The sequence below is a fragment of the Corvus cornix genome, chromosome 1A (assembly GCF_000738735.6).
Source record: "Corvus cornix cornix isolate S_Up_H32 chromosome 1A, ASM73873v5, whole genome shotgun sequence".
NCBI lineage: Eukaryota > Metazoa > Chordata > Aves > Passeriformes > Corvidae > Corvus > Corvus cornix.
The window spans coordinates 33,281,468-33,300,747 of NC_047057.1; the positions used below are offsets into that span (position 1 = coordinate 33,281,468).

A 19,280-nucleotide genomic window follows, 5' to 3' on the forward strand; every position below is an offset into this window, starting at 1 on the left:
TGACTATTTCTATATTTAAACATCCCCCTCACCCACACCCCCGAATGGCTGACTGGACAATCAGTAACTTTTTCCAGTTAATTCTGTATAACAAGTCAGTGTTTCCTTTGTTTGAAAGGTGATTTCTAGAACCACTTTCTTACAAACAGGAATAATACCCATTTGGGGGTTTATTATTATAAGTTTCTTTACAAAAAAATCTAAGCCATTTTGGATTTTAAATGGGATGTGGTTTGTTTCAAGACAAACAAATCATATTTGTGGAAAGTCTAATTATTACCAAACCACTCTTTTCTTGTGTGGGGGCTGTATTGATTGGGGTGCAAACACGCTCCGCTGAAGCCAGGCAGCACTGGCCTTTTGCTGTCTGTTCAACTAATTCCTACATCTACTACCACCAAATGTAAGGCACAGAGAAACAGAAGTTATTTCTGTCAGTGGCTCTGGCCCCCCTTTGCTCTGTCCAGAGGCACCTCTGAGATGTAGGTCGGCACAGTGCTTCCTGCCTGGATCCCACCTACGGACCAGGTGCTCACAGGTCTCACACCAGTTTTCTCCCTGGCTCCCCAAAGATCCATCTTCCCAGAGGCTGGAGTCATGACCTGTGTCTCTGCTAAAGCCTTACTCTCAACCTTCCCAGACTTGCAAATGAGGGAAGCAAGCCCCAGGAGCTGAAAAAAGCCAAGGGTAAAGCATCACCATTGGCCAGAACATCATGGAGAAGCAAAAATTGTCTCTTTGGTGTTTGGTAGATTGCTTGTTTTGGATGGAGAGAGAGAGGTTTGTGCACCCCCTGGGAAAATAATGGTGGGTGATAAGAAATCTTCGCTTCTGGATTTCTCCTCCTTCACCTCCAAAGACAATTGGGTAACCCCTCCCTGGCTAGCTTTTCAGAGAAAGGCAGGTTATATTACTGGAAAGTGTGGTCTTGGTAATAGCCAAAACATCTACGTAAAGCCTCCTTTATGAAGCTGTTCTTAGGAAGTTGTGAGAAGGAGCTAAGCTGAAGAGCCTTTGTGGTACAAGCTGTCTTTGGCAGTGTGAACACAGCTGATCTGTACTTGATTGCATGACTGGCTAGGAAATTTTGACTACGAAGACTCAGTGTGACTGTCAAGAAAAAAAACACGTAAGTAAAGTACAAAGGCTATTTTGGGCATAATAGCTAGTCATTCTGAACACTAAGGAAATACTCACATACACACACATCACAAAACATTACATATATGGAGATGCTATGATAGCTCATACTGTCTCATAATTTCCATTTAAAAGTTTCAAGGATTTCATCATTCACCCATACACATTTACTTTGGGGCAAAACCAGACATAGAGCATACCTTAAAAAATGGGAAGAGTTGAAAAAGCCTACTACTCAAACCAAGTAATTTGATGCAAAGATGGTATTTTATTCACAAAAATTCTAACAAAAAGTGGCTGGTAGTAAAATAACACAATTTTTTTCCACATCGGGTCTTGCATTTGGGTCACAACAATGCCATGCTACAGACTTAGGGAAGAATGGCTTGAGAGCTGTTCAGCAGAAAGGAACTTGGGGTGCTGGTTAACAACTGGCTGGATATGAGCCAGTCGTGTGCCCAGGTGACACATGGCATATTGGCCTGTATCAAGAATAGTGTGGTCAGCAGGACCAGGGCAGTTATTGTCCCCCTGTACTCAGCACTGGTGAATCTGCACCTTGAGTTCTGTGTTCAGTTTTGGGCGCCTCACGACAAGAACATTGATGTGCAGGAGCACGTCCAGAGAAAGGCAACGGAGCTGGTGAAGGGTCTAGAGAATGAGTCATGAGGAGAGGCTGAGAGAGCTGGGGGAAGCCTGGAGAAAAGGAGGCTCAGGGGAGATCTCCTTGCTCTCTATAACTACCTGAAAAGAGGCTGTAGCAAGGTGGGGATTGGTCTCTTCTGCCATGTCTCAAGTGATAGAATGAGAGGAAATAGCCCTAAGTTGCCACTGGGGAGGTTCAGGTTAGATATTAGATAACAAAATTTCACTGGTAGAGTGGTCAGGCATTGGAGTAAGTTGTCCAGGGATGTGGCGGAGTCACTGTCTCTAGAAGTGTTCAAGAGGCATCAGGATGTGGCACTCATGTGTGGAGGGTTATGGTTTACGGGTGATTATGGTAGTGCTCGGTTGATGGTTGGACTACATGATCTCGAAGGTCTCTTCCAATCTTGATTCTGTGATCTATACTTTCAGAGATCATAAATATATTGCACTCTTTTGATATTCAAAATCCAATGGGATTTTGAAACTATTTACAAATGTTAATTATTTCATAGCTGCTGTCAGGTAAATTATAAATTATTCCATTTGATACATGAGGAAACCAAAGGCCAAAGAGACTCAGCTTTGTGAAGAAACTAATGACATAAAATGACACAAGTCTCAGCATCAGTAATTCTCTAACTTCTTTCAAACATCACCTCTTTCTTCAGGTACAGCTATGAGTTTCTATGCCATTGCAGCAGCAAAAAATAAAGACAAATTAATTCAATTTTTATCGTGATTTAGAAAGGTACTGCAATAAATATGTACTATATTGCCTTTGAGACAGCTATACTCAAGGCTTTTGTCTTTGCAGTGAATGATTTGCCGTAACAAAAATAGATGCATTGCCACCCTAGAACATTTGAGCTTTAGTCTTAAAGGTGGACAGAGTAATGTGTAAGAGGTGACAAAGTTGCACAAATTGTTAAGGTGGTACCTGTCCTGGGAGGAGCTTTTCCACTTAGCACTGTCAGTACTGAATGACTTAAGAAAAATAAATCCATTGAAAATTAAGAAAAATCAAACCCAATACAACCTTTTCACCCCAGGTGATTCCTTCAAAGCCATAAGAACACATTTATCTCACTTTTTCATAGTTTTTTTCTTTGCTCCCTTATCTCTACATGTAGGTAGAAGATCACTGGGCTCCAGGAGCCGGAGCTTCAGAAAAAGTGCACAAGTAATGGAAAATACTAAACATTATAGTTTCACTTCTGATGGGCTTGCAGCCCCAGATGCTGCTTAAATAATTTCATTTCTGCCAAGCTTGTAACTTCACTTTACACTTTTGTGACCCCACTTCTGGTCATGACTTTTAGTTAGGGACTTGCTGCTGGAGATACTGAATTTGAGTTTGAATTTGGAGAAACTGATTTATTTCAAAGACTGTGCACAGAGCTACTGACCCCCTGTCTCCCTAACAAAAAGGAAAACATCAAGAGTCAGAGTCCAAGAAACTTGTGAGATGGAAAATTTTTAAATATGGTCATTTAGAGCCTTTTCTTTGGGCCCACCTTCCTGTTTTAACACTTCCTGCCCTCCTGCAGGATGCATGCATGATAATAACAGTCCTACCCTGCTCATTTATAGTGAGCAAAGTAATCGTGACCTCCTCTGGAAAAGCTCTTGTAAAAAAGAAACGCAATGCAGAAATCATGGGCTACAATCTGACACTGTTGAGAACTCACAGCTTTTCCTTAATGTATATGTTCCTGGTGATTGATGCCAGTCTGGCCCAGTCCACATCTTCCTCTTTCTCCAGCTGAATCTGCAGTGATTCCCTTCACATGGAAGCTGTGTCCAGCTCACTGCTCCTAGAAAATGCTGGGGAGGGAGCACAGGGGTGGCAGAAAGGTGGTTGCCCCCACTCCCAGCTCCTAAATTTGAGATGAGTTTAGTTCCTACACCTTCTCCAACAGCCAACTGTGTGTTATACCTGTAACGACCTTTTCTCTCCAATTTTCTAGGGCATTACTGGGATCAAAACTGGGCTGGTACCCTTTTGTGTAAGTGAAGAGAAAGGAAGCCAGACAGAACTGATTTTTGCAGAAGGAAGATCTGTCTCTGTAGGAGAAGGGGTTGTGCTGTTTACAATGATACAATGGTTTGGGTTGGAAGGGACCTTAGAGATCATGTAATTCCAAGCCACCTGCCATGGACAGAGACATACTTCACTATCCCAGGTTGCTCAAAGCACCATCCAACCTGGTCTTGAACACTTCCAAGGATAGGGCATACACAGCTTCTCTGAGCAACCTGTTCCTGTGCCTCACAACCCTCACAGTCAAGAATTTCCTCCTAGTATCTAACCTAAACCTACCCACTTTCAGTTTAAAGCCATTCCCCCTTGTCCCGTCACTTCAGGATCATGTGAAAAGTCCCTCTCCAGCTCTCTTGTTGTCCTCTTTAGGTGCTAGAAGGCTGCTGTAAGGTCTCCTTGGAGTCTTCTCCAGGCTAAACAACACCAACTGTCTCAGTGTGTCTTCATAGGAGAGGTACTCCAGCCTCCGAGCATCTTCACGGCCCTCCTTGCTCCAAAAACTCTATGTCCTCATTATGTTGGAGGCCCCAGAGCTGGACACAGTACTCCAGGTGGGTCTCGAAAGAAGGGGGCAGAGGAGGAGAATCACCTCCCTTGCCCTGCTTGTTTCTTGGTTTCTCTCCTTCCCTGAGCAGTGGCAGTGGTGCAGCGGGGCAGGACATTTGAGCTAATCAGAGCTACAATTGCCTTGACTCACCAGCTGCTAATGCTGCAGCTTTTCTGTTGGTGTGTGGTCTTTGGTGTTCTTTTATGATGCTTAAAGAAACCACAAAATTTTATTTTTCTTTTAGCATTAGAAACTCAGGTGTTGTATGGCTTGGAAATCTTCCTCGCAAGGGGAAACAGTGACATTACAAGAGGCAAGAGAGTGAAAGACAAGCAATTGAGAACCATTAGCAGAGTTGCCAGTCCTAATGGTTTTCCAAATAGGTTGGAGGATTTCAGACCCTTTCAAGGGTTTTAAAGGAAAATATGGGTTTTTAGAACCAGTTCCATGACTGATCATTTCCTTTCTCCCACCTGCCACCCAGAGGTGCTCCAGCTTCATCTCTTTAATGGACCAGGTACACAGGACTTTGCTTTCCAGCTGTCCTATGCTCCTGCTCACCACTCACTACTTCACAAGAGGGGGGTGAAACAATAGGAGGCAGAAGTTAAGAAGAGTTAAAGAAACAACGGCAACTAAGATAGCTGCTCAGTTAATGAATGTAGCTAGGATAAATCATGTTTGGAGGAAGAAGAGGTGGATAATTAATTTTGGAGGCTGCAGAGATGGAGGAATTTTGCTCATGAAAATTAACCCATATTTATACTAGAAGGGAGTCTATAATTTTGTTTTGGTGTAGAGATGGAAGCGTTCCTGGAGATGTAGTTGGAATAACTGGAATCCATCATAACAGTGTCTAAGTTTTCAGCTTGCTCTGTCACTGCCACGGGTAAAGCCAGGAGTTGGAACTGTGGCTGTAGGATATAGAAACGGAGTTAGGAATGCATTATTCTTTCCCCAAGGTTGTGGGACTGTGTACAACAGCACTGCCCTGGGATTTGAGGCAAGTGGGGGTGGGAGAAAAGCAACAAGTGGTTTCTCAGCGGTAAAGCCCAGTTTGGTAATTATTTCTTGTAACAGTACCATAAAGAATTTTGTTTAAATAAGTAAATACAATTCTGACATTATTTCAGGGACTTCATTTTGAGTTGTAGATACCAGATCTGATCACTACCTGGTCCTTGTATTACATACGGTTAGTTTTTCTGACTTGCTTCATCTGTCACGTAACAGCTGTGTCTTTGTTTTGCTGATTAAAGAAATACTTGTGGAATGGAAATGAATTAAATATGGAAGTAGAGCCCATGATGCTAACTCTGTGGCCAGACCATGTCAATGGAATTGTAGGTTTGTTCTGAAAAGTCTCCTCTTGCTTTTCCCTAACTGTTTCACAGTTGCTCAGTATGTTAACATGTTCCACGCAGGGGTCAGCAGTAGTTAACCATAATGAGGTAATTACAAGGTACATTGAGTACAGATGTATGTTAAGGGACATACATTAAGGATGTAGACTAATGGTGTTGTGGTGACAGCATGTTCAAGACTTTTGGTAATGTTCTGCATATTGAATGTCTTTAATATCACTTAATTTTTTTTTAAGTAGGTTTTATCGGCTTTTTTTTTCCAACTACAGAATTTATTTCCATGTGTATATTTATATCTGTGTGTGGAAACAAATGACAGATCAAGGATACCAATCCAATGATGCAAAACAGGTAATAGGTGTATTTATATTTTTGTGGTCCAAGCTTTCTTCACAGATTTAAAATGACCTCATTACCATGAAAATGAGAAAATACGGTTTTGTTATCTTCGTGTGATTTTGAAAAACATAGCAGCAAAGCAGGTGAAGAGGAAGCAAATTGCTCAACTGAAATAGCTGCATTGGCCTCAGAGAAGAGGAATAATATGTGAAGGGACTTGAGAATGAAGAAAAAACATGTTTTACCTTAAGTGAGGTAGCGTGTCTCCTGCCAGGAGGCACACAGCAGCAAGCTGCTCAGCATGGGCTCTAAAACTTGCATCAGCCTTGCTAAGCTCTACCTTGGGTGGTTGATCTATGCTGAGCAAGGTCCTGCTGTGCTATTACTACTAGCAACACCTGAGCTGGGGATTTAGTACCAGTCCCCAAGCTACTGTGACATAGACCTCAAAGCTCTGCAGTTAAAGGCACAAAGGGCCAATTCTGCATCTTCTTTTGGAGAGAACGAGGAACCCCATTGAGGGCAAAGGATCTCAAATTTGAGCACTGAGGTGAAGTAGTTGCACTCTGGGTCTTGGGATGGCTCAGTATTGATCAGAAATCTTATTTGATGGCCTCCTGCTGCTGCACAGCCACAAGGATGTTGTGCAATTTTATTAATATGTGCCTAACAATAAGATATAATGATAAAATAGTAACAGAAAAATCTCATGAGCATATTCTGTGTTCAATATGAGGTTTGAATAGCATGTAGTTACCAATACAGGAAGCCCTAGGCTTGAGAAGGATAGCAAAACTATTGAAGAGTTTAACAAAAAAACATCTTATGTGTTGAAAGAAACTGCAGGAGGAAAAAAAGTTAATGTTAAATTAAAAGACCGCCACAAAGATGGAAGATGAATTTTGATTAAGCTGGCACCCTTGACTTAGGTGTTTTCCAAACTGTATGCTTGTATTTTACAACTCAATTAACTTGTGATATTTCTATCTTCAGTAATGTATGTATTTAATATACATTGCATGTGATATATATAATCATATATTTTATAATATACATTGTATCTTTTATTCTATTGGAAGTTAAAACAACCATAATGCATCTTCACATAAAACAACATAACAGATTTTGTGCAAGACCTGGTTACCTGTTGTGACACACACAGATGTACCAGAGTGCACACATACCAGGGAGGTATAATTATGCTTATATAAATGCACACATTTAAAGTGGGACTGTTACTCACTTTGCTGATGTAATTAACAGCATGAAAATACTGGTTTTGTAATACTTAGAGACATTATCAAATTAAACCTGCTTAACATTCCATATGTAGAAACAGTCAACCCAAAAGAAAAACCCAAAAGGGAACAGGTAATTCCCCTCCACGTAAGGACAGGACTTTTGCAACCAAAAGGAACAGAAATAGTTTCTTTTTAAATGGCAGCTTTTTCCTCAAGCCATCACCAAGCGCTCCAAGGGCTTGGGTGGCAGCGCAGGGGACAGCAGAGGGGCCCCGCTTCCGGACGGCCCGGTGCCCGGCGGTGCAGCTCGAGGTTGCCCAGGAAAGCAGCTGGAAGCAGCAACCGAAGCCTTTGCGGGACAGGAATATCCCCAGAAGCCACTGCCCACCAGTCTCCCACACCACCACGGCTTCTTAGGGATTTATTTACTACCCAGACACCCCCACCCCGCTTCCGTTCACGGAACACCTCAAGCGCTGCGGCGCTTCTGGTGCCCGCCCCTCCTTAGCCGGACGCGCTCAGCTCCGGGTGGTCCGGCGGGGACCGGGGCGGTAGCGATCCGCACGGCTCGGGCAGCCCCCACCGCTTCCCTGGGCAGCCGGGGCGGGGGCGCGGGCCCGGGCAGCCTGCGGGGCGGCGGGCGCTGAGTCAGCGCTCCCGGTGTCAGCCGGGCGCGGCCGGGGGAGGGGGCGCGGTGGCCGCCCACGTGGGACAAGGGGCCTTAGTCATCGTCCGCGGGGTCCGCCGGGGGTGCGGGCGGCTCCTGAGCCAGCTCCTCGCCCAGCTGGGGGCCGTGGGCGACCTCCCCATGTCACCTGGGCTTGGGCCCGGTCCTCCCTCGGGGTGGGTTTGTGTGTGACACCGCGACCGCCCGGCCCCGCCACCCCCGCCCCGTCCCCTGAACGGGCGGAATTCGCCGGCCGGGGGTAAAGAGAGAGGTGGAGGGAGGGTGGGTGAGCCCTTCGTGGCTGTGCAGCAGCGGGAGGCCATCGATCTTGTTCAGGAGCTGGTGCGCAGCTAACACTTCCTGCGGTAATTTGTGACCGTGGCTATTGATTGTCCGCGTCCCGTGCGCCCGCCGCCCCGACGCCGCGCAGTCTGGGGAGGAGGAGCCCGGCCGGCCGGGAGGGGGAGGAAATCCCCCGCCGCAGCCGCCTTCTTTGGGGTCCCTGCGCCCTGCCGCCGCTTCCCTTTTTCCTTTTTTTTTTTTTTTTTTTTATGAATGGACTGGATGCCCGGTGACACATTAACCGCGTTTTTCTTCTTGGAAAAAGCCAGCCGGCGCGCCATGGGTTCAAACCGAGTTTAAGCAACAGTCCTCCCCACTCCTGGCGGGCAAGGGAGGGAAGAGAAGTCCGTGCCCCCCGGTCCCCGACCCCCCCCCCCCCCCCCGCGGGCCGAGCCGGGCTGGCAGGTCCTGAGGCAGGGGCAGGGGGGCGGTGAGTGCTCCCCTGAGGCTGGCCGGGGTGGGCGAGGCGGCGGGTCTCGCTGGCCGGGAGGCTCCTGCCCCGGCGGGTGGCGGGCAGAGGGGAAAACCGCCACAAGGGCCCGGGGGCCAGCTGGAGGAGCTTCGGGGCTGGGGGCTCCCTCAAGGCGCCCGGGGAGGGGCATCCCCGCGGCCTGTGGCAAGGCAAGGTCTAGAACCTCCGGCCCTGGGCTGGACAGAGCCGGCTCCGCTCGCCTCGGTAAGGCATTTAACATCTTTGCTTTGCCCTTTAAAATTCTCCCGGCGCCCCCCGCCCTCCTTCCCCTCCCGGTTTATAGACTGTCCCAGAGGTAGTTTCTCTCTCTCTCTCTCTCACACACACACGCACACGCGTTTACCAGACACAAAGGTAAAGGTTTGCCCCGCTCTCGAGGGCGGCTCTGGCCGCAGCCCTTTCCCCAGCGCCGCGGCCACGCTGCCGGGCGCTGTGACCCCGCCGGGCTCGGTACCCGGTGCCTGCGCCGAGCCCCCAGCGCTGCAGCAACCCGAAGAGGAGGCGCTTGCTTTGCCTCTCGCAAAACTTTGCCACTAATCCATGTTTTTTAATTTATCTACGCTTTAAATTCGCCCTCCCCAACGCACAATTCCCAATATTCAGCACCGATTTTTTTTTCTGTTTCCTTTCAAAGACCGAGACTGTGCTACTCGCCCTTTAGTTGCTTTGTTCTTAACCAACGTGATTCAATTTTGTAATCCCCCCCCAGCTTTCCTAAGCGAAGCGGGGCGGGGGCTGCATGTTTTCTGAATGGTGGCAAGGAGGAGCATAAGGGACAGCGGTGATCTCTTGCTGCTGTCGAGCTTGCTGCCCCGATCGTGGGAAAGTGGCTGCACGTAAAGCAGCAGATTCTTTGTCCCTGTTGTTCTTCTGTAATCGATCTCACTTCAAGTCGAGGGGTGGAAAACTTCAAAGGCAGATCAGGCTGTTGGAGGTCGGGGCAAGAGCACAATCAGCTCGTAATGCACCCACTTTGCCTCCTCCCCCTCTTACTCCTCCTCCTGCAGGAGCCGGGGGGCTGGATGGGGTGGGGGTGAGGGGAAGAGCCCTCCGATCTGTAAAGTACGTCCAATCAATAAATAAAATGCAGACTTTGTGGAAGGAGTGAGAAGGAGCGAGGGAGGAAAAAGAGTTGGGAGCGTTAGGACACCCAAGTCAAACATTCAGGATCCTGACTGCACTTTTTCTGCCTATCCTGTCCTATCTAAATAGCTGAATAGCTGTGTCCTAGTTAGATATGGAATAGTGTCTCGCCTTTTTTTTTTGTCCCTCTCTAGGTCAATTTTAGGACTGTACAGTTTGCTGCCTAACTTACTAGAGAAGAACTAAAATAGCTGCTTTGCACCAGCTGAGGGTTGTAGTACAACGCAATCTACTACCACACGCAGTTTTAGCAATGGAGGGAGGGGGGAGCACGGCTGGTGCCAAGACAAAACATAACCGCGCTGCGGACATCTGCCATTCAGAGCCAGCTGCGGCCGCGGCTCCGGTCAGATCTGCCAACACGTGTAAAGGACATGTAGGAAGGGATATCCGAAGTCACGGAAATGTGCCCTTGCACTGAAGTGCGTTACATTAGAACACCATTTTGATAGACTAGAGTAGAAAAATTGTGTAACTTGCCGAGAATAGTTTATGAAATTTCCTAAAAAAATGTACTTGGAATAAGATATCAGAAAAATGCAGAAAAATCAAATCTAGATTCACCTTCACACACCTGCCTGTCACACTACCTTTAACTTTTTAGTACTGTGAGAAAGTTGAATTTAACCTTTTGAGATCAATGATTGTTACTTTATTGTGCTTTCTGATATGCCCTGATTAAGCATTTAAATGCACTTTGATTGTATTGTATTATTTTTCTCTCCTAGTTAGCTGTGCAAAATTGGAAATTACAGAATTTGATGGGTAACTTTTTCGTAGAGTTCAGGTTCTTCCTCTATCTCCAATTTGTGTCCATGTAGCAGCAGAAAAATATGTAAAGAAGCTGCTAACCAGGACTCTCTCTGAGCCTATTCTGAAATTCCCTTGCCATAAAAAAAAAAATCCTGGTAGCACATAGCAGTAGCTGAAGCAAGCTATTTTGAATGCTGGGTTGTGCCAGCAACATGAATTTCAGGTAATCCTGGGACTGCTGTAACTTGTGACAGAAACTTAATTAGCCTCAGACAGAGAAGTGTAAACTGCAACTCAATTTGGCACCTTTGGTATGTTAGATTTCAGCTCATTTATGGTAAGGACAGGGGTTTAGTCATTCTCTGAGTTTCTGAGTAAGTAATGGTTTGGGGGATTTTTAATAAGTAATACCATTTTAGCATCTTCCGCAGTCATTATAACCCTTTCAAATATCTTTGAAATTGACTTTCATAGCCAGCTTCAAGTATAGCAGTAGTAAAACAGCTACATATTATGTGTGGCCACATAGTACAGGTAAAGCTTATGGCAACACCCTGTGCTTGTGCTGGGACATCATAAAGGTCATTTCCACTCCGTTGGTTTCAGCCTTTCAGTTATTCACCCTTTACATCATAATTTTCTGTCGGGTTTCTTTCCAAGAATGAATTTTTAAGGAGCTGTTTCAGAAAAAAAATATCCAGCTCTGTTTAAATACAAAGAAAATTTGAAAATGGTGAAAGCACTTGCCTAATATTTTACATTGTAATCATATTCCTAACAGGGTTGGCTTTTCAGTGTTGTAGGGTACAGAGTTAAAAGTAGCAAGGAATCTCGTTCAATTAGAAACAAGCTTTTTTAGTGAAATAGTTGTTCTTGGTGTGATCACTGAGGCTGGATTTTTATCAAATGAATGGGTTATTTAAAAAAAAATTCCTTACATCCAATTAACCCAGCCCATGCTGGCTAAGAGAACTATCGTTGCATTGTACATTTGCACATGGAATAGGAATCATATTATAGGAATAGGGCTACCATACATCTGATTTTTTTCCCTTTGGATGACAGCTCTCCTTCCCCTCACCCGCCCTCTGGGTCCCATCTGGATAACCTTTTCATAATTGCACTCTGTGTTTTAAAATCTCTGCCAGAGTGGGAACTGGGGCTTTTTGTTTTGTTTTCTCTCTCCCTCTCTTTTTCTTCTTTCTGCTTTGTTTTGCTACAGGGAGGACTAGGCAAGGGGTGGGCTTGGCCCTGTGTTAGTATCTAATGAGAGTGGTAACAGAGGGGAGAGGCAAGCAAAGCAATAGCAGCAACATGGAGGCACTAAGTGGAACAGCTTGACGCTATTCCAAACCTCAGAAAGGAGTTTGGAGGTTCATACTTAGGAGAAAGGATGCCCTAGGTTTGGATGAAAAGGAGAATAATGCTTAGTGCTTGAAGGGGTTTTGGGCACCTAGGAAGTTTGGAGTAGTGTTCCACTGGTCTGGGAAGTGTTTGGGGAAAAGTACCAGAGGTTGGGGTTTGACAGCGCCCACAAATTTGCAGTTTGAGGATTTCTGAGTCAGGAAATTTTGGGATTATCTCCCTGGGCACTTCTAACAAGGATTTCAGCTTGTGGTGAGGAACATGTTCAGGGCTACTGAACATCATCTCGCACCATGAAAGCAGTAGTGGTGGGTATATCATATAGACCTTCTACAAATATGCTGCAGAAATGGGTCACAACACTTACCAGTACTGTGATACTACTAAACCTGCTAGACATGGTTGGCAAGGTTTGAAGGGCTATAAATGGGAATTATCTCTGCTTCTAGGTTTCTTTCTCCCTCCTTCCATTCCTTCTTTTTTAGACTCTTGCTTACCAGTCAATCTTTCTGGAAGAGTAGGATTTATTCCTGGGAGACTCCTACGACAAAGGCTGAAGGACAAGGTATGCTGAAGGTGCTCAGAATTATTATTTGCACCCCTTGTACCTCTGTCCATATGCCCAGCATTCCTGCTCCGGCACTTTGCATAGTGTGACACAACTTGATATAATGGATATTGCAAGATTCCAGTAAGATCATCCACCTTTTCCAGCTAATAATTTTAAAGTTTTATCAGCATGTTTGGACACATGCTGAATCATAATTCTAGTAACACCTGTCCTTTGTCTATTTGTCATCTATTTGTCAAGATACACTTAAATCTGAGGCTGAAGTTTCATCAGTGTAGGGGTTTTTCCCCCCTTTTTTGTACTGCTGTTGAGTTTGTATATACTCTGTCCCAATGCATCCTTACCATGCTGCTGTTAAGAGGAATTGATATTTCCATTTTGCAGAGGAGAAACCAAGGTGAAGAGAGACTCTGAGTAAAGCCTGATGAACGTGCACATTTTGAAATGAAATCGCAGGGTCCCCCAGCTCTAAAATCCCTTCCTGCCTCCCTCTCCTGTCTACACTGAATGCAGATTTACCATGGGATCTGAGGTCTCCATTACCATGGTGTGATATAGCACGATCTCTTATATCCCATGATAGAGGAGAAGCTACAGTACAGAGCATCATTCCTGAGTTCCATGCATGCAGCCTTGCACCAAAGCTATTGCATGCATGTGTCTTGTGGATCTTCTCAAGACAGGAGTGTCCTTTTTTTCAGACATGTCCCTATTGTAGGTAATTAGGGCTATAAGGCACTTCTTACCTCAGGTTCTGTGACAGTGGTTGCAGGCAAAGCTGTTTAGTTCTCAGGGAATAAGCTAGATGTGTTTAGTATAGCTGGTCAAAGAACTCAGTGGTCCCCTTGAAAGTGACCTTAATAGACTAGTGTTGTCATTTAAAAGTCTCTGGTGTAGCTGGGAAGTGAATCCAGACTTCCCCAGTTCTCCTTCAGTTTGCTAAACATGGGCTCTGCTTCACACTTAGCAATACCACCCATTCTGTTTCCCTCCTTTTTTTTTTTTTAATCTCTCCCTTTAGCACTTTTCTACTCCTTTTACTCTTCATATTCCATTTTCTTTCACTTTTCAACTTCAACTTAAAATGCTCTGTTTAAAAATGTAGGGGCCAGATCCTCACAGCCAGCCAAACCACACATGGTGCAGGCCCAGGGTATAGGGAGGGGGAAAGTGGCTCTAAGCCATTTTTCATCTCCCTGGATTCTAGGTTGAATTGATGCCAAAGTGGCCCCTGGCATAACTGAGAGCAGGAATGCTCTAAATTACACTAGTTAGAACAGTTCCCAAGGGCCTATCCTATGCCACTTGCTCCTTTCCGCCTTGGCCACCTATGAAGGCCTCCTACACTGCCTTATTTTGTGCAGGGATTTCCTACATCAGGGAATGCCCAGCTGCCCTGTTATGGTACAAAGGTGATAGAGAATCATTCCCTAAGAATTTCCAGAATAAATAAAGCAATTCTGTTAAAGAAAATTACAGAAATAACATAGCATTAGAATTTGTCATCTTAATGAGTTCGCTTGAACATCACATTTTTCCTTCCTACCTTCCATGTGTGTTTGACAGGGAAAGGACTTGTTTTGAAGTAGTCTGTAAAGTCTTCAAGGAGGGGGCTTTTTAGGTTGAGTAAAGAATGGTCTGGAGAACAATGCCAAAAGTGTTTTATACCATTAGAAAAACCAGCACCTTTTTCTTCTTCAATGAGATTATTGTATGTTGTTCTAGTAATGCAATTTCCAAAAGAAAATGTCTATTATGGAGATGTGACAATGGGAAGACTGAAGTGAGACTGGAATGATTGGAACATATCCATCAGAAGACAAATAAGAAGGGTTATAATAAAAACCTCCCAAAAATTGTAAATATAATCTCATATTAGTCTGGGATCCCTCTTTTGCAAGGGGTGTTTCCAGTGAAAGATGGCAAACTGAAAATCAGCCCAAGAAAATATTTTCTTATCCAAGGAGATATTGACTGAGACACTTGAGACTTCTCAAAAATTTTTCAGTGAAGGATACAGCAAAATATTCCAAGTGAGATAAACACAACAATAAAAACATGCCCTGTTACAGTTAATGGCTTAAAAGATGAATAATTTGAGTAGAGAATAAAATCTGGTACTTCATACTTCATTATGACTTATAGTTTAAGACGGATTTTTAGGGGTTAGATTGCAATCTCATGAGGGCAGACTATCCCACAGCTACCTAGAAAGGATTTGTAGCAGCTAAGTGACAGAACCAGTTGACACAACTTCCTGGGCCAGGCAGGTCTCAAATATGGTTCTGTATTGCTGTGTATAAGCAAAAAGAGGGAGACATGGCTTTGTATTTGGGGGGATCCAAATCCTTCTTTGGGACCACTTAGTGCCCTCACATTATCAACAACTGTAATGTTGATCACAATAAATATAGTCAGAAGTCAGTGCTGGAACACAGTGGAATGTCAGTTGAAAAAAAGGAAAACAGTGTTAGACCTGAACCAGATATCTTCAAAATGTGTGGGAGAGTTCAGTTTTTGAAGTGACTGAAGGACTGAAGTAACCTCTGAATTTTAATTACCAACCAACTTTATCTTACCTTCCTCTTGAAAGCATTGTTCTTCATACCCACATCTTCAACTTTTATGATTTTAAGTTTTCGAAAGGATTGTGGTTTGGTCTAAATTTGGCAATTTGAACAGAAAGCTTTAGTATGTGCTCTTGTCCGAAGCAACTAGAGTTTGAGCCAAAAGGTTTGAATTGGCTTTGGAAGGACTAATGTATATTCTGAGCTGCCTCAGCCGTCGCCAGCAGGGTTCTATCTGTTACTTGTGCTGTTACATGTATCTTCCACCTGTATTTTGAGCACTGGGTACCAACGCTGGGGCTCTGGTGCATATTCTGTGAATGTTTCACTCCCTGGTGAATCAGGAAGTCATGCAGCCTCCTCGCACGGAAAGATCCCTCAGAAAGTTGAGGAATAAAGTTAGTGAATTTTTCCTCCATTTTTTCATGGGACTATTTTTTTTAAGAGATGAATTTATGGGTGGAGATGTGAATTTTGAATTCCCTTTGTTTTCTTACCTTGTCTAAGCATTGTGAGGATTTACAGGGTAGGAAATTCCTCTTGGATGTAAGAACTGTTAGTAGGAAAGACTGTCTTTCTGCCTTTCTGTGCACTACTGCTTTAATTAAAGAGTGTTTGCTGGAAGTCCTAGGAACAGATAGAGTAATAGCACATGTGAAGGAATATCTGTGCAGTGAAATTACCATGGCAGACATCTCCTTCTGATCAAGGAGAGAAAGACTTGTCTGACTGAAAGGATCCTCTTCTATACTTCTTTGCTCAGAACAAATGACTCAAATTGATTGAGCAGTAAAAGATTTCTTTTTTCTTGTCAAATACAGGAGATCTTGCTCTTTGAGTTTGAGTTCTCGAGCTTCCAGCACTGTTGTTTGTTAACAAGTTCAGAATGGCAACTTTATGGCCAGACTCCTAAAGAATGTCCTTTGACAGACAGACCAGATGTCCTTTGAAGAAATTAGAGGTAGATCCCATACACAGGACAATTTTTTCCTTGGTTTCAATTTACAGGAGTGGTCTTGTGACCTCAGGCTATGTTGCATTGCATTTTGCTTCACACTGTCAACTTTGAGAAATCAGAAAGATGCTTCCTTGCCTAGTGGATTGATTTTCTAGCTATCAAGCTACAGACAGCACCAGACAGCCAGTGTACCAGCTTCTTGCAGGTCAGTTTGTGCTCAGTTTTAATTCTGTGAGATTTTATGGACCTGACAAGCTACCCAGAACATGCACATGCTGAAAGTTTAGCAAAATCACGCCTACTAAAATTGCCTTCTTTCACAGGGCAGTTTGTGCAGCGCTGGAAACACACAAGTAGCATGTTACAATGTCAAGACAGGCTTTCTGAACTTATTGCAGCCACTGACCAATAAGAGCACAAAGAAAGACTTGAATAGCTTCCTTTTTTTACAGATAGCTTAAATGATCATGTGATGGCACTTTCAAATACTGAAGTAATTTTGTCATGCTTTGGGGAAATCTTAAGAAAATTAATAATGTTCTATGACATCTGTGCCAAGCTATCTGTGCACAGTATGTTAAATCTGCAGTAAGACACAGTCTTACTGGAAATCTCATCCCCTTACAGACAATATATTTGACAAATAGATATGATTCTGATTTTATAAGGGCAGAAACTGAGTTTGTACAATTAGAACAAAATCTTGTGGGCTGTCAGTAGCACAATCCAGAAAGAACTTAGATGTAAGTTTAACTACAGGTTCAGAAAAATGGTGTTAGGTGAAGTCTAACTTTCTTGAGAAAAATTGATTTAGAAGGGAACACATGAAGTAATCTGAACTAGAGTTCACTAAATATAGGCTGATGGTGTCTCTGAGCTGGATTCTTCTTTGGATGTCTAGTTCAGCTGTAGGTACGCAGACAAGGGCTATAAAGAAGAGTAGAACTTACAACCAGTACACTACCCAGGTTTATTGCATGTCTCAGAGGGAGATGGAATGGTATTGAATGAACAGTCTTTATCTTACAAATTCAAATTCATAAAATGGAATAAAATACTTTGCATTCTAAAATTGAAATGAGACATATAGATTGGAGAAGGAAACATTAATTCAGCAGGAAACTCCAATATTTTGATGTGTGTTTACAACCAGAGCAAGCATGAGATATTAAAACTTTAACTGAGTAGAATTTTCCCTGAAAGCAGTTATTGACAGTATCAAAATACTCTGTTGCAACATTTTTTTCATCAACTTCAGACACGATCACATGATTTGTAAGTCTGAAATTAATGAGATTTTTGGATTGTGTCCTAGAGGAAGAAATAACTTTATTCTTTTGACTCTTATGACTTTGAGTAGTCCAACTGGACTGAATGATGGCAGTGGGAATATTCATGGGGGGAGAAAGAGTTGTGATCAGAACCACACAGAGGTGTCACCATTTGCAAGGTCTTTGCCCATGTCTCACATTGAAGTATTGCAGATAAGAACTTGAATGCAGTGATAGCGCATGTGAAAGCTTGAGCAGTATCTGCATGCAGTTCTTGACTCATGCCAGTGTGGTTTGTCCTTTGCCTTTACATGCACCAAATTCACCCACAACATTTTTTAGATATGAAAGTATTACATCTATTTAGTAGTCAGTTTGAAAATATTATACTTCTCAATTCTTATTACATAAATGGTTTTCGAAGAGGCTAATCACCATTATGGACTGGTTTTATAAAACAAAAACCAGCTGGTTTTCAGCTACAAAACAGCTCCCAAACTACAACTGTCTTCCAACTTTTAAAATGGCCTAACAAATATTCTTGAAATGTGCTGAGATCAATCGTACTTACTTGGAAGTCTGGTGTAAAATCATATACTTCTGACAGTTAAACCTCTGTGGGATGGGAGAAAATCCTTTTTTAATGGAATTGCTTGGAAGTATCCTATAGGACTGCTCTGTTCCTTTTTCATACAGCTTTGCTTTGCTTCCTTGTTCCTCATTCTTCCGAACCCTAGTGCGGAGACTGCTTCCAGATATTTATCCTCACACTCGCTTAGTCTCAAGGGAAATTATGTTTGTGATTGGTCCACATATATTTCTCATTTAATACCGATTTCCTAACCCTGCACTATCTTTGTCTTCATTGCATCATCCTCAGAAAATCACTGTCCCCCATTTTCTCAATGCATTTATCAGCCTTGATATTCACTAGTCTGTGGGAACCACAATTCCTTCCATAGTGATGTTGCTTCAGATACACAAGCAGTCTGTATTCCATCCTCATTCAGATTCTGTCCAGATGCATCCACCCTAATCTTTTGCTTATCTAATGCAGGTCCTTTGGGCAAAGTCTGAAATGAGGGTAAGAGCTCAGTGACTGGAGAGGTGCCAGCATGCCTTCCATTCTGTAGTAATTTATTACAGATTTTAGAAATGAAATTTTCCAGCATATAATTAAAAAAATGGACAGTGTCCATTTTTTACAAGTCCCATACTCTGGTCTCTCAGTTACAGGTGTTGCCAGCTAATGCTATTAAAACATGCACCTGTTATTCCCATTTTTCATGCTATGCCTTTTCGCTAGTAATTCCAGTCCCCTCCTCAGGCCCTTGTGAAATGATAATCAAACAAAGCCACAAATGGTGCAGTTTAACATTGCTCCACAGCCTGTGTACAGCTGAATGCTCATGTAGGTTTATTTTCTCTTCTCATTACAGCAACTTTCCTTTTAGCAACTTTAGAGGGTTGGCTGTTCTTGCTCACTCCAAATCAAATGAAGAGCATGCTTTCAGAAGAAATGAGCAGAAAATAAGAGTCAGCATAGTCATGCGTCTCCCAGTTTTCTGACGGCTTTGAGGAGATGGCCATGAGAAACTGGAAGGCCAGAGTTGGAAGGTGGAAGATATAGAAAGGGTAAAGAAAGGGTATTGGGAAAAACCGTCCATTATAGCCATTTCCATGATTATATGTGTAGGCACTGAAAAGAGTATAATTCCTGGCATAACTCTATTGTGGTTATTTAAAAAAAAATCACAAACTGATCAACATCATTTTTTCCCATAGTAAACAACTAAAAGACCTATTGCTGAGCATTGAATAACCTGGGATCTCAGAAGCTGAATCCTCTTA

General features: G+C 43.4%; 1 protein-coding gene across 1 annotated transcript in view; it reads left to right on the top strand.

The window, feature by feature from the left end:
• The first annotated feature begins 8,835 nt into the window (after positions 1–8,835).
• The window catches only part of HMGA2 (high mobility group AT-hook 2), a 148,455-nt gene continuing 138,010 nt past the window's right edge, over positions 8,836–19,280 (top strand). Inside the window, exon 1 of the mRNA XM_010413648.3 lies at positions 8,836–9,005. The gene's annotated coding sequence lies outside the window, so the exon portion shown is untranslated. The remainder of the gene's footprint in view (positions 9,006–19,280) is intronic.